The 14,334-nt window shown below is 42.2% G+C and overlaps 1 pseudogene; it reads right to left on the bottom strand.

Moving 5' to 3' along the window:
- On the bottom strand, positions 1–12,527 carry LOC115403399 (carboxy-terminal domain RNA polymerase II polypeptide A small phosphatase 1-like; annotated as a pseudogene).
- Between the last annotated feature and the right edge of the window lie 1,807 nt (positions 12,528–14,334).

The raw sequence follows: 14,334 nt of genomic DNA on the forward strand, positions 1-14,334 counted from the left end.
TTAACTGGACGCCGTCTGCTGGCTGAGCAGATGGTAGACGTCGTCCGCCCGGCTGAGTCTCTCGAAGAAGGGGATGAGGTCCAGGAGCTCCGTGTCCGACACGTCGTCGAACCAGGACGCCACGGGAACCTGGTACAGTCACAGCAAGGCAACAAGACAGTGAGAAACACCTCAGTGAAGAAAAATGTAGCAATACTCTGGTGGTATTAGTGCATCTTTAATTATTTTAACCACAACACAGTGAAATGAAGTGTCGTACTGCGTTGTCGGGGTGGAAGATGTAAGAGGCTGGAGAGTTGTCGATGATGATGACTTTGTTGAGGTCTCTTCCCAAACGACCCAGATCCTTCACGTAGTTCCCTCTGTGGAAGACGCAGGACTCCCTGAAGAGACGGCTCTGGAATGCCCCGTGCTTATCCAGCAGGTCAGACACGGGATCTGCGTACTGCGGAGACGACAACGGAGGAGGAGGAGCGTTTCAGCTTTGCTCTTAATGGAACGGTGCGAGCGAGTCCGGGAGTAACGACCAGGCTGGATGATTCAGAGTTAACTTGAGGCTAACGCAGTTTGGAGTAAATGTTAGAGGTTACCGGGCGAGGGCAGATACGTATCATAAATACGTCTTTATGGAGAAGGTCAGTCATAAATCACACACTCCAGGCAGAGGTCCCACAGAGTTCAGTGTGTGATTCACGTTTTGCTGTTTCTTAGCGATAAAACCAAAAGACATAGAACTGACCTTGGACAAGCTTGCAGTGAACAAAACACACTCAAACATTTCGCCCATCCTCTTGAGGAATTCGTCAACGTGGGGTCTCTTCAACACATAAACCTGGGGGAAAACAGAAAGGTCAGTAGTTTGAAATCCACGAGTTATTGTTAGATCAGAGGACACATACATTAAGGCAGGGGTTTCTGTGAGATACAACACCAATTTGATTTCTCGTGAGGACAGTAGCTCTAAATTTCCTTCCAATCAAAATCCCAGGTGCCTCGTCCTCCATAACACCAGTGTTTGTCAGTAAAACATTTAAACTGTATTCAGGGGGTGTTTCCAAGTGTTCATGCACAAGGATTTAAGTTAATGTACAGGTTATATTGATGACATTTCATTGATGACGTTTCATGTTTACATGGCAACATTTTGAATATGATATCCGTTTAAACAGAAGATATGAAACAAGAGTTTTACTTTCTATTTACTTGCGCCTGTGCAGAAAAACGATCTATGACAGCCGTGTTGTTCATGCACAGTAGCAGCGTTTAAGAAATGTGCCACTTTCCTCCATTTACACAGAGATGTATTTGGAGTGTTTTAAAAAATTTGCATTGTCAGTGGCTCCAAGCACATTTCCATGTAAACAGACACCCAAAACGCAATGGAAGTTGTCTATTTTCCACTTGAAAACATTGTCGTGTAAATGGGGTCTTAGGGTGCGACATTAACAAAAGGAAACAGGAGAAAAAGCAAGTCAGGGGAGGATTTGTGATGCTCCAGACCATTTTTTAGCATGGAACTAAATGGTTTATGTGGAGCTAATGGTTTATGTTGCTGTTACCGTCTTGAATACCGTCTATTCAGTACTTCTCCAAAAATTAGCAGGTCATCTGCATAAAAACCCACACCAGGGTGTCTCCAGAAATCAGCCAGTCAAGTTTAATCTTTTACTGTACATTTTTCAGCCATATTGGCAGCCAAGAAAAATTTCACAGGTTTGTTTTTGATAAAAGATTTTTTTTCTAACTTTTTATTTGAAAACTGTCACAGCCAGAAACACTTATCACAATATTTCTGCATGTTTGCACGGACGTGTGTATCTGTTGAACCACACTTAATAATTATTTTATTACTACAGAACACAATTTTCTGAATCAAATTTAATGTTTTTTAATGCCATTTCAGGCCTTTATTCTCACAAAACCAAGTTAATGACTATTAATTCTTTTTAATGTGCTGCAGAATTCATATCGTGCAAAATATAGAAGTCAATCTACTAACCGGGTGCAATGATTTAGCATGCTCCTTAGAGGATGTTAGTAAAACAGTCACTATTCTGTCTAACTAATCGTACCCCTTCATGGAATATGTATTCCTTCATTGCAGTGACTCTTTGAGCAAGTCAACACTCCATAACCTGAACCACATTGGAAAAATAGCTCAGGACTGGTCTGAGGAGCCTGACAAGGTCAAGGTGTTGACATGGCCTCCGAATGCCTCTGATCTTCTTCCAATCAACCATCTTTGAGATGTACTGGACAAACACGCCTTCTAGGGACGTCACACCTCACAACTTCCAGGAATTAGAAGGGCAGCGGATCGTGTCTCGGTGTTCAGTACCTTCGAGAAACCTTGACAAGTCTGGCGCCGGTCGTGGACAGAGTCGATCTGACACCACGAGGGGAACCTGAACCATTTGAGGTTTTTTGATGGGATCGTTATTATATTAGATAAATAGTGAAGCGTACTTTTTGACTGAAATAGATTAGATCACTACAAAGTGATATGTCAATAAAAAAAAAATCAAACATCAGCAGAACTTTCTGTCTACATCCACTGAGATGTTGGCAGCCTTGTTTCTGAACCAAGTCTTCCAGAATAGGCTTTCCCTACGTTTAACAAGCCTATCCTGGATTACTTGAAACAGACCCAGGCCCTTCTGGACAACAGAGGCTCCTCTGTCTTCTGAAAGGCTGAGCACAACAGATTGCAGTTACCACTCAGAGCCTGCAGGGAAAATGTTGCCGCTCTTCCCAGTGAGCGCCAACGAGCAGGGCAGACAGAGATTGATGGCCAGTGACTTCTGAGAAGCCTGTCAGGCTTTGCTCTTTTCGTCAGGCCACTGAAATAGGCACCTGCTGCTTGGAGCCGTCAACACAGAGAGTGAGAGTTCTGTCGGGCTGCTCGCGCACTGTTTTTCGAGAGTTTTTTTTTTTTTATAATTATTATTATTTTACCAACATAGTTTTATGTGTGTTCACGAAGGAAGAATAAATTACAAATTCTGACTCTCTAGATACATATAACAGAGGGAGGGAGCTTTTACCTGAAAGGTTTACGGATACAAAAGGTCACTGAAAGTGTGTGAAGTGCCTACCTGGTGAACTGTTCCATCGATTTCCACTGGAATGATAAAATCTGCATTGTTCACTGGCTGTTGGAAACAGAAACACACAAATGATCATTTTCAGTTTTGTCTCCAGAGAATACACACTGCTTTTCCAATACGATGACGACGCCACATGAAGATCACATGAAGATCACATGAGGGGACTCGCCAACCCGCTCTCAAAAATCCAGACGCTACAGAAAGTGACAGCAGCCATTAAAGGTCTGATTTACTCAGGCACTCTTGAAATATGCTTCTCAAATGTTAGTATCATGACAAGCTCGTTCTATATAAGGCGTGGCACCATGGCCTACATTGGGATGCCGTGAGGTAATGCAAGATTGACGCAAATAGAAAGTGGAAGGATGGATATTAAATTAATGCAGGTCACATCCAACAACTGGCTGCAGAAAATTCTGAGTATTTAAACTACACTAAATGATAAAGAAATTTTAAGTCCTGTTAGACAACTTATATCTGCTTCTGATCATTTTACAACAATGCAAATTTCAGACATTGACAACAAGAGAATTTGCAGGATTTACAGAAACTTTAAAGAATGTTTCCCGGTACACAACACCTGTTCCTACATTTTCTAGTAAATGCACATCTTTTCCTCCCAGTCAATGCAAAACATTGATGTCTTCCACACAGAAATATGGGGAAAAAGCCAAACTACTAAAGTAGTATATCACTCATTTCACAACATAAATCATATTTTTATGCTTGACTGTGCACATGATCATTTTTATCGAACTAAAATGGTGAAAAAACTGTTCTAAATGATTTTTGATTAAGCACATTTCAGCAGGTGAACGACTTCAGCAAGGACTGAATCATTTTCAGGCAAAATAGTTTAAATGCAATTCTTTGCATTTCTGAATCTCCTGTATAAACAGTGACATGCATACAAAATGACCGAGTAAAGAGTTAAGGCTTCCTTTCCTTCCTTGTTCAGGGTGTTTGGTGTTAATCTGCCAGAAAGCCAATCGGATGACTTCAGGTTGAAATATAATACTTCAGATGTTACTCCACCCCTCTGCTGATACGCACAGCCCTCAGTGAGGCCGAGTTCAATGTTTCTCATAGTGATTTCTCTGGGCTTCCTCTGTCACAGAAAACTTACGCTCATAAGTCTATTTGTGTCCAGTGCGTCAGTATAATAATGAGTTTTAATCTCCGCGGAGTGTTAAAAATGAGCTTCATGGAGTCTGACCCTGTTTACACGAGGCTAATGGTGAGATCCAATGACATCGCTTAGGACAGTCTGTGACCTGAGAAGGACTAAACACCACATGGCATTCATTACATAATTTGTCGTGATACAGGAGCCCTGACTGTTGGCATTGATTACTTTGTTCGGTGGATGCTACCATAAAAGGCATCGGAGTGATCAAAGGAGAGGAACGGTGCAGAAATGCAAGAAATGCATTTTAAAACTTAACCGTCTTGCACTTGTAGACAGAATCATTCATAACATTACCAGAAGGTCTGCTTGGAATAAGTTAAGCATAGTTTGCAAGACAATTCTAGCGTGTGCCACCAGTAAACCCATCGATGTATTGCTGAGTTTAGGGATCAGTATTGAGGAATCGTTTTACACAAAATGAGTTGTATGCCTTCCAAAAATGTGCAAAACGATACGGTGAGAATCATGCTGCTATTTTTTGAGTGCTTGAGTTTCACAAGGGGATTGTTTACTTTGACCTGGACGCCTCACAGCAGGGAGAGAGTGAGCGGGTCCACCTAGCCACATCTGACCATTAAAAAGATGACCTTTAGGTAATTGACCTCATAACCCCGGGGCTATTTTTTGACATTTCCACCTTTAAAAAAAAAAAATCCCCATGATGAGTCAGGAACAGCTGCGAAATTATAAGAGCCAAACTGGAGGGCATTGGGTTTGAAGACATGGAAAACTCCTGTTAATTAACCAAGAGTGAAATCAAAACTGTAAACTAAAGTGTGACTAACAGCTTTATAAAAAGACGTCAGCGACATGCCTGCCGGAGAACTTGTTCTAAAAATGATCGTCTGAAACTCTACCAAATCTGAAGCAACAGATTTACAACAATCCATTTAAAGTGGCAGGAGCAGATCCTGTTACGATTACCTCCACTGTGGGCGGCTTCAACAGTCAACACGGGAAAATACTGAAGATGTGCTCATGTCAAGCCTGTTTTGTTGAATTACTTAAAATTTTATGATGTGACTTCAGCTTTCTGACATGCAAATGACCTTGACTTTTGATCTTCCATTCATTAAATGACCAACAGGTTTCCTCAATAACCAAATCAATGGATGACGAAGAAATAGAAAACATTCAGGTTACAGCTCTTGAAAACAGAACATAAAATATGGGTATCAAAGAATTTCACTTTTCAGTGAACAGCTCAAACTGCTGTGGTTTTATTGTGGGTTAAGATTGTAATCTACATGAAACCAGACTGCCAGCACTGCTTTGTATGTACAAAACTAGTTTTTCTTTTAATCTTTTGATGAAAAACAGTCAATGTTTCAGGGCAGGTTTGAGTGATTAAAATCCTGTTTACACTACACTGTTTTCAAAGGAAAACTTTCATTGCATTTCAGGGGGCAGTTTACATGACAGCTGAGCTCGGAGACACAGCGAACAACATGATCTGACCCCGTCTCGGAGGACAATAACAACAATGGCGGCCTCCAGAGTGTCGTGACTCCCAGCCCATATTCTCCTGGGACTAGTTTTTTAGTTGAGAGTCACCATAAAAGAAAACCAACTTGGTCAGCTGTTCGTACAAATGTCAGTGTGCTCATGTTCATAGCACACTGTTCTCTGCATGGGTGTTTGTGGTTTCATTGCAAAATCAGCCAACAGCACCAACATCTCAGACTTCACATTTGGCGAGTATCTTTCTCCTTAATGGTTAGATAAGCTGTGGTTTACTTGAAGGTTGGTTATCAGAGTAAGTGAAGACCAACAGACCACACAAAATACATAAATTGAAAAATAATCTCATCTCAGCTGCTGGTTCTGATGTCCTGGATCCATACTTCATCAGACAAGCAATATTTTTAAGCATAAAAACTGCATCTAAGCAGGCAAATTAACATTACTAAATTACATACTTTGTAGGATTTTTGGATCATAAATCTCCCATCTAAGATCTCAAACACTGTTAAGAAAGACAATGCCACAGACGGGCCAGGGACTCAAAATGCAAGGTGCAGCAGGTACAGAGAAGAACTTTCATTAAGGAACAGGGGACTCAGGGAGGAAGCAAGAACATGGGCACAAAGTCCCAGAGAACCACTCTACTGAGAACTGATCTGGACACAGGTGCAGCACATGAGGGTGATGAGCCCATGAGGGAAAGACCATTGAATGATTGGAAACAGGAGGGGGAGACGCATGGGAGCAGCAGAACAACACATACACAAAAGCGCATCCTGGATCAAAACCGGCCCGTATGAGGCTCTAATCCGAACTACAAATCCACAAAGCAAATTCTACAAACTTAAAAAAAAAAAAAAACACTGAATTTTTCTAAAACCATTGTCTTAAATGTAACAGACGCTACATTGAGACTTGGGCCAAGATATCGGCGATGCTGCCATGAAAGATAGTACACCTGCATTAGCCATGCTGTCACTGTGAATTTATAAAAACATGCATAATGCAACAGATATAGGACCAGATCTTTTTGGAGATTTCACTGTAATTTTCAACAGACGGTTTCATTAAAATTGGCTTCATGGTTAGACTGTAGTCATTTTCTTTGCATTAGTTGGGTTTTGGGAAAATATAGACATTTTCATCAGGTTTATCCTGTCTAACAACAAAGAAAAAGAACAAAGTGTAAACCTAAAGGCTATTTGGAATCTATTACTAAAATGTGTCTGATGTCCCTTGGTTAGGGTCAGTGGTGGCCAACAGTCTGTTAACTTAGACTAGCAAACATTGAAACACACACAAAAAAAAAAAAAAAAAAAGAGACAAAGTTTGAAAAATCTGGTAACACTTTACTTGAAGCACCCAGTATAACACATTATAAGTAGTTATAAACACTCATAAATGATCACAATGCTTTATAACCCACTATACCGCATATGATTAGGGTTAGGGTTAAGTCCTGATGTTATAAAGCATTGTGATCATTTGAGTGTTTATAACTACAGCTACATGTGCTATAATGGCATTATAATGCTTTATAACACTTTATAAATGTACTTATAATGTGTTATACCGGGTGCTTCAAGTAAAGTGTTACCAAAAGTCTTCAACAAAACTGCACCAGCACAACTTCAGAGTAGTGTCTTTCTTAAAAACCACTAGGTCATAACAGCAGCTTGTCTTTGCACATTAGATGAATTCTTGTTTGAGAATCTTATCAAAATAATTATAATCACAAGCAGTTTTGTTGTTGTTTATTAAGTTCGAGGAAATTCAGCAGCGCTGCTGTAAAGTGGCACCTCACTATTGTTTGTCATCGATGCTGACTTTGACAAGAAGAAATCCAAATTTTATTTGCAGAAACTGATGATGCCTGCAAAAATTCACTGAAAGAATCCAAAATGCACTTCAGCATTTCATGGTAGGAGAAACATGTCTTTAATTCAGTCATATTAAGAGGTTCTTGAAATAATTTCTTTTCCATGTGCAGAAAGACAAGTAAAACATACAGCGTATGAATAAGAGAAAGTCGGTCGCACAGGTACTCTTACCTTAAAAGAACTATGCACTAGCGTTTCATCCAAATCAATCACCACACAGATCTTCCCTGATACGTTTGACGGGGGTTGTGGGAGCAGCGGCTCGGTGGGAACCTGAAACAAACATGGTCATTTGCTGAAGCTTATTTATGGCAAACATTGCTCCTAATTAAAATGCTCATTTCTTTGTTTTGCAACATGAGCAGCTGCTAGAGCACACAGCGTTACCCAAAACAAGGAAAAGGTCACTTGGCTCATTGAGAGCGCGTCTTGTCAGCTGGACTGAATTGTGTTGTGGTGTTTTGGTGAGAGGTTACAGGAAACCTTTAGATGCTACAGCTGCTGCGGCGCTGATGGAGCGTGCCCATGTCGCAGCACTGTCTCTCATCCCTCAACGAGTGGACGGCAAGATCGTGGTTTGTTGATGCGAATCTGCTTCTAAAAACAAGCTGGCGTGACCAAACGAGCTGCCTGTCATACTGGCGCGTGTTTGTCTGCTCCCATGTGAGCAGAACGGCAGTTTGACACAGATACCGCACAATATGCCAACTCCTGATCTCCTGTAAACGTGCTCGCTGACAGCGCTGGCAGCACACTCCTGACATGTGTAAAAATAGACTCAGGAGGAGATTTGGCTGGAATGATTCGAGATTATTCAGAATTTTACTACTATTTTTCAAGCAAAACATATATAATACCTGCTCTGTTGGGGGAATGCAGTACTCGCATTCACAAGAATCATAGGACTCGTCATCAGTCAGCTCCTCTTCTGAATCCCCGCTCTGTTCGTAGGCCTCGTCTTCCTCGGTCCCTTCAGCCAGCACGTCCCGTCCCTCGATTTTGGTATTTTCTGAGACAACGCTGTGAATAATATCTGAAGGAAGTCGCATTTCTCTTGATACGTCTTCTATCCTACATTCTTCCCCCGATTCTGCAGTTTGTGAGTTCAGGTCAATAACTTTGGTGATTTGAAATGTGGCAGACTTCTCTGGGTAAATCTTGGCGGACTGCAATTCAACTTCCTTCTCAGCTTTTTCGTTCATTTTTTGTCTGTACAGTCTTCCTTTCATAAGGAATTCTTGTTTCACAAATGCCTGAATACTGACAACGTGATATGAATAGTAGTCCTCGACTCCTGACTCACAAAGCTCCCCCATTTTTTCAATATCTAAAAGTGAACAATATGGCTCCATTTCTGAGCAAGCGATAAAAACTTCGTCCATTAGGTCTACTTGATCATGAGTCCAAGATGTCTCAATCTCTTCAGTCTTATCATTCGCCAAGCCGTAAATCTCGTCTTCGTAAGCATCACCTTCGACGGAGATTTCTTTTGCAAAAGGTGCATACATACTGTCTTCGCTGGCAGAGGATGGGCAGGCCGCCGTTTCTTCCTCACAGAGTTTAGAAACATCGTCATCAAAAGTACTACCCTCGCCATCAGAGCGGGCTTCGTCATCCTCAGCTTCCTCACTATTCTCCTGGGTCTCTGATTCATCTCCATCAGCTTCATCCCCTGCTAAACTTGATCCGGATTGATCCTCTGAGTAACACGACTCATCCCTCTGGCTCGCATCTTCTGCATCACGTGCATCATCAGAACACATGTCGGTTTCCTGCACATTGTTTTCCTCCACGATTTCTTCAAATTTATGGACGTTCTCGACATTTTGTCTCTGTGCCACTTCTTCAAGATACAGTCTGTCATGGATATCGCCCCCGTCGAAGCAGGAGATGTAACGTTGCTTCTGTGCAAACATGTGATCATAACAGTCAGCCCTGTCGAATAAATCGAAGTAATCCTCGATAACAATATCCGCAACAGCTTTTTTCTCAATGTCTGCATTACTTCCATCAATTTTATGCGCTTCTTCTTCATCTTCAAAAGAATCCCACTGCTCGTCACTTGAATCTTCCTGAGTGCCTTTTTCAGATTCTCCTGATGATTCAGAACTGGGCTCGGAGGTAGTACTGCCGTCGAAACCAGTCTGACAGGATCTTGTTTCTCCGGAAGAATAATCTGAGGTACAGTCTTCTTCAGCACAGAACTCAGAGCTGGAATCAGAGTGGCACTGCTCTGAAGCAGCTGTTTCTTGACTCTGTTCATAATCTTGGCTTGTTTCAGGGTCCTCGCTTTCATAGAACTCAGTGGGGTCTGTGAGCGCATCTACTGCCTCATATTGCACCGAGTCGTCTTCGGCATACAGGTATTCATCGCAGTCATCACCGACCAAAGGTGCATATTCAACATCGTCACAGTCAACATCCACAGGCGTCTCCTCTGAAAATCTGACTGACTCTTCATCACTTGGCTCCTCTTCATATTGTTCATTTTCACAGCTGCCTTTATCTTCATCATCATTAACAGATTCATTATTTTGGATTTCGTCATACTCACAGTGTTCGGTGCCACAGTCCAGTGACTCCACCGAGTCCGAGAGGTTGGGTGTGGAAGCAGACATTTCAGATTGCTCAGAGTCCTCGGCTGATGTGTCTGGCTCAGAGTCAGAACACTCACATGGCTCGTTTTGTTGTTGTAACTCGGTGTGTTTTGTGCATCCAGGTATCGCATCAGACATTTCACATTGGCTAAAACTGTCACTGTTCACTTCCAATTCATTTGGCTCCAAGTCAGGAGACTCCAACTGCTGATCGAAGGGCTCACATTGCTGAAATAATTGAAGGTGTCCTGCACAGTGTTCACGGCGAGGGCTACATTTGGAAGCTAAGCTATGATTAGCACAGTGCCCTGGGGGTTTGCACGGTTTAAAACACTCACAGTACAGAGCACGTTCGTCAAATGGTTGGCTTAACCCCCAAGTGTCACAGTCGGAGAGGGCCTGGTCAGGCTCAAAAAATCCGTTGCTTGCTGAATGCTGCTCGAAGCTGTCAGTGTGTCCATTGCAAAAGGTGCAGGGTTCACTCTTGTCTATGTTCATGTTACAGTGCTCCACACAAAGCACAGACGGGTCCATTTCTCCGCTGATGATCTGCTCAGTGTACTCCGCAAGAATTTTTATGTCTACAACAGCACTTCCCTTTGAAGGGCCGGTTAAATCTGCAGCTTCATTGACCTGGCATTGCTCAGCAACCATGGCTTCAGTAGGCAGCTTCTGATGTGCTGAGTTTCTGCTCTGCTAAGAGCTATCCAGAAACATCCACACACACTCAAAAAAAAAAAAAAAAAAAAAAAAAGTGTCCTGGTCTGGATCGTGTCTGTTCAAAGTTTTTTCTCCATGCATTGGTTCCTGCTGAGTCCAACTTCAAATGACTGGCAGATAGCCTCGACATCCATTCAGAGTGGATATGCAGGGGGCTGGTGGGGGGAGTCTGTGAGACCACGGCCCACCCCAGAGAGTAACGGCAACAGGAGCAGCATTGCGCATTGACATGACAGGTTGTCACAACCAAAACTGAGACTAGCACTTGACTCGGCCCTCCCTGAGCCAGAGACCAAGCAATTTATTTTGGGGGTTTGGAAAGACGTGACAAATAACTTCTGGAATATCAAATCTCTATAAAAGGCTGAACTCAGACATAAATCTGAAACCGACACCTGAAAATGTCTTGACCATTTGATCTTTGGATGATAACTGCCAAAAGACCTGCTGCTTTCCGCGAATACACCCAGTTTAACCATAGTGAGTATTGTCAACTGGCCAATAGTGACGCATAAATAAATCGTGACTTGATATTGATATGTCAGTCACATTTTTATTAGTCTTCACATAACACATCATGAAAAAGATAACGTCTTCCACACAGGACACAATTTAATTAGAAATTATTTAACTTTTTTTTAGATGAATATTTAAACCGGAGTACTCATTACTCTGGATAGTATAGCTGTAACAGAGAAGTCAAGGCACTTCTCTTTCAGAGCGCCTACAGCCATGCTTCATGTGCAGAAGCAGTTCTCAGATTTTTGGAAGGCAGTGATCTGCAGGTCAAACTCGTGCGTCTCTAAAATTTCAGCCATTTCCACCCTTCGCATAATTCCCTGATTGACGTCCGAACGCTAAGTACTTTTCATCGCCGTCATTTGTTATAGTTCACGAGAGATGTAAACATGGAAAGCTTTGAGCCAGGAAAACATGTGTTTCGTGCATCAAATGGCTGCCAATCACCCTGACCACACGCTGTTCGAAAAACGTTGAAGAAGGAGGGTGAGAGTAAGGCGATACCCTGTGCAAAAAGTGAGAGAAGGACATTGAGAGATGGACTTACTTTTGAGAGAGCCTCGTTTTCTTCCAGCAGCAGGGGGGGCGTTGTTCTTGACCGAACGTGGCTCGGTTTCCCGGTGACATAAGCAGCAGAAAAGGATTCTTCAAACCGGGAACTTCGCTGGAGACATGCACAACTGTCCACAACGTTCCCAAATGATAGATATGCAACATTTCCACAAGTATTCCCTCACACTAAAGCCAACATTAACCTTTGCTTTCGACCATTTTTCCATTTACAGGCTAGCAAATCGTTGGGTTGAAAGCGAACACCAGACTATAACTACAAATCAAAAGTGAGATCAAATCTACTGCATGAAATCTGCATAACAGCACTGCGGGTAGTTTTATTTCACGGCCGGCTATGCCATAATATCTACTCCGTCCAGTCCGAGCAAGACTTGATCCATGCCGTGACGTCAGCATTGGCACCTCCGCTCGTTCGGTACATCTGATCTACGCATCCCTCCAGCTGTGCTGTCAGCAGCACCCCACTGTGTCCTGTCATGCTGGATATCCACTCGGACTATTTTAGATGACCACCAAAAGGTTAGGAGACATTGCATAATGCAAGTTGTAAGTGTATATTCCAGCTCTGAAATAGTCAGATGAGGACATCTCTAACCTGTCTGCATTTTCAGAATTTAGCTTGTTACGTAAAATATCAACAAAGTGTTTCGTTTTTTTCCCCAACGTGCTTAATCACATTTGTTAGTGAAATCCATGCCATCCATGTTAGAGCTTATTAAATATGCCTTGCTTTTATACATGTACATCCTTCTATTAAACCCCTCTGTTTTTATAATTAAAACACATTTCATCATCTAAGCATGACTGATCTCACAGCTGATCAATATAACTAATCCATATCCACAAAACATCATATAATTGAATACATGAAATGGATCTACACATAAAAATGGATAGTCTGGCAGAGATGTCAAACACGTTACAGTTCAGAGGTTTTATGTAGCTCAATTTCATTTCATTTCATTTCAAGGCAAATGCAGGTTTGATAGTACAGATGTAGGCAATATCACAGTTATGTCACCTTAGGTTTCAGTGTTGCATTGTGTCTGTTAGTCTTAACATTTTTTTTTTTTGGTTTTATTAGATCAATTTTTTTCTTTGTAGTTTTTAAAACTGGTTGGTTTGGTTTGTTGTGGGCCAACTTTGGCGCATGGGCCTTATGTTGGACACCCCTCACCTAAATGTTACTCCATAGATTATCATTTCTTTCTTTCTTGAAGAAGTAAAATTACAGTATGACGTTCGAGGTCAGTTGAATTGAACTGCTGCTGACTAACAATTCATCTTCATGCTTCATTAATCTCCTTTGAGGAAATTCAGTCTTCCTCATTTATCCATACTATTTCTGGTGAGCAGTCCCATTGAGGGGTGGTGGGGGTCATGGGTCATGCTTTGAGAGCCACTGTGTTGACCTGTCCACTATGGGATTTGAACCTTTGATCCCAAGTCCACTTTTATAGCCTGTAGACCCAACCCTGTCTCCAATATGTGCTCAATGAGCTAGCGACACAACACCAAAGCAGAGTGGGGAAGAGTCAGAGCGGTTTTCCTCTCTTCATTTAACTGTTGGTGCTCTGGAGACACATCTGAATTTAAACATTTCTCAAAAACATCTCAGCAAAAAAGTTTGATCTTGAGCTTCAGCTTTAAGTGTTAATGTTCAAAATACAGTTCTTAGTAACAGTAGACCTCCTTACAGTAACCTCTGAACAAACACTGCTGTTCATGCCGCACGTTTAGTGACTTCATGGCGTTTCTCATGGCTCTTTACTGCCACGCGCACAACCTATTGCTCCCAACTTGATATATGTTGTATTAGCGGACATCAAACACCCTGTTAGGAGGAGCCATTAGCGCACGCCAGCAGCAGAAAACAGCAGCTGGTGTCAGAGCGATGAGAGCCGGTGCTTACAAAGAAAGAAAAACCTGTGACAAATTGACTGAGCTGTGACGGACGGTCAGAGCTGTCAGCTGGGGCATTAGCACGCCACTCAGATCTGACTAAATGGGCTGGCGCAGTATGGTGCCTATCACTGGCCTGTCAGCCTGCTTTTGGTGTAAACGTGCGACATTCGCGAAAGCGGCACCGTTTGGCGACCGACGAACGTGTACGAAATGAAGAGCGCACAGACGAGCGTAAAACAGTCATTCAGGCCGTTTGCTCCACAGTTTCTGTTCTGTGGAAATCTAAGCTAAAATGAAGGTCAAAAACTACATCGATCATTGATATTTTTCTTTCCGACTTCTAATTATTGTGTGAATTTTCAAAAGGAAACAACTGAAAT

Source organism: Salarias fasciatus, chromosome 16, assembly GCF_902148845.1.
Source record: "Salarias fasciatus chromosome 16, fSalaFa1.1, whole genome shotgun sequence".
NCBI lineage: Eukaryota > Metazoa > Chordata > Actinopteri > Blenniiformes > Blenniidae > Salarias > Salarias fasciatus.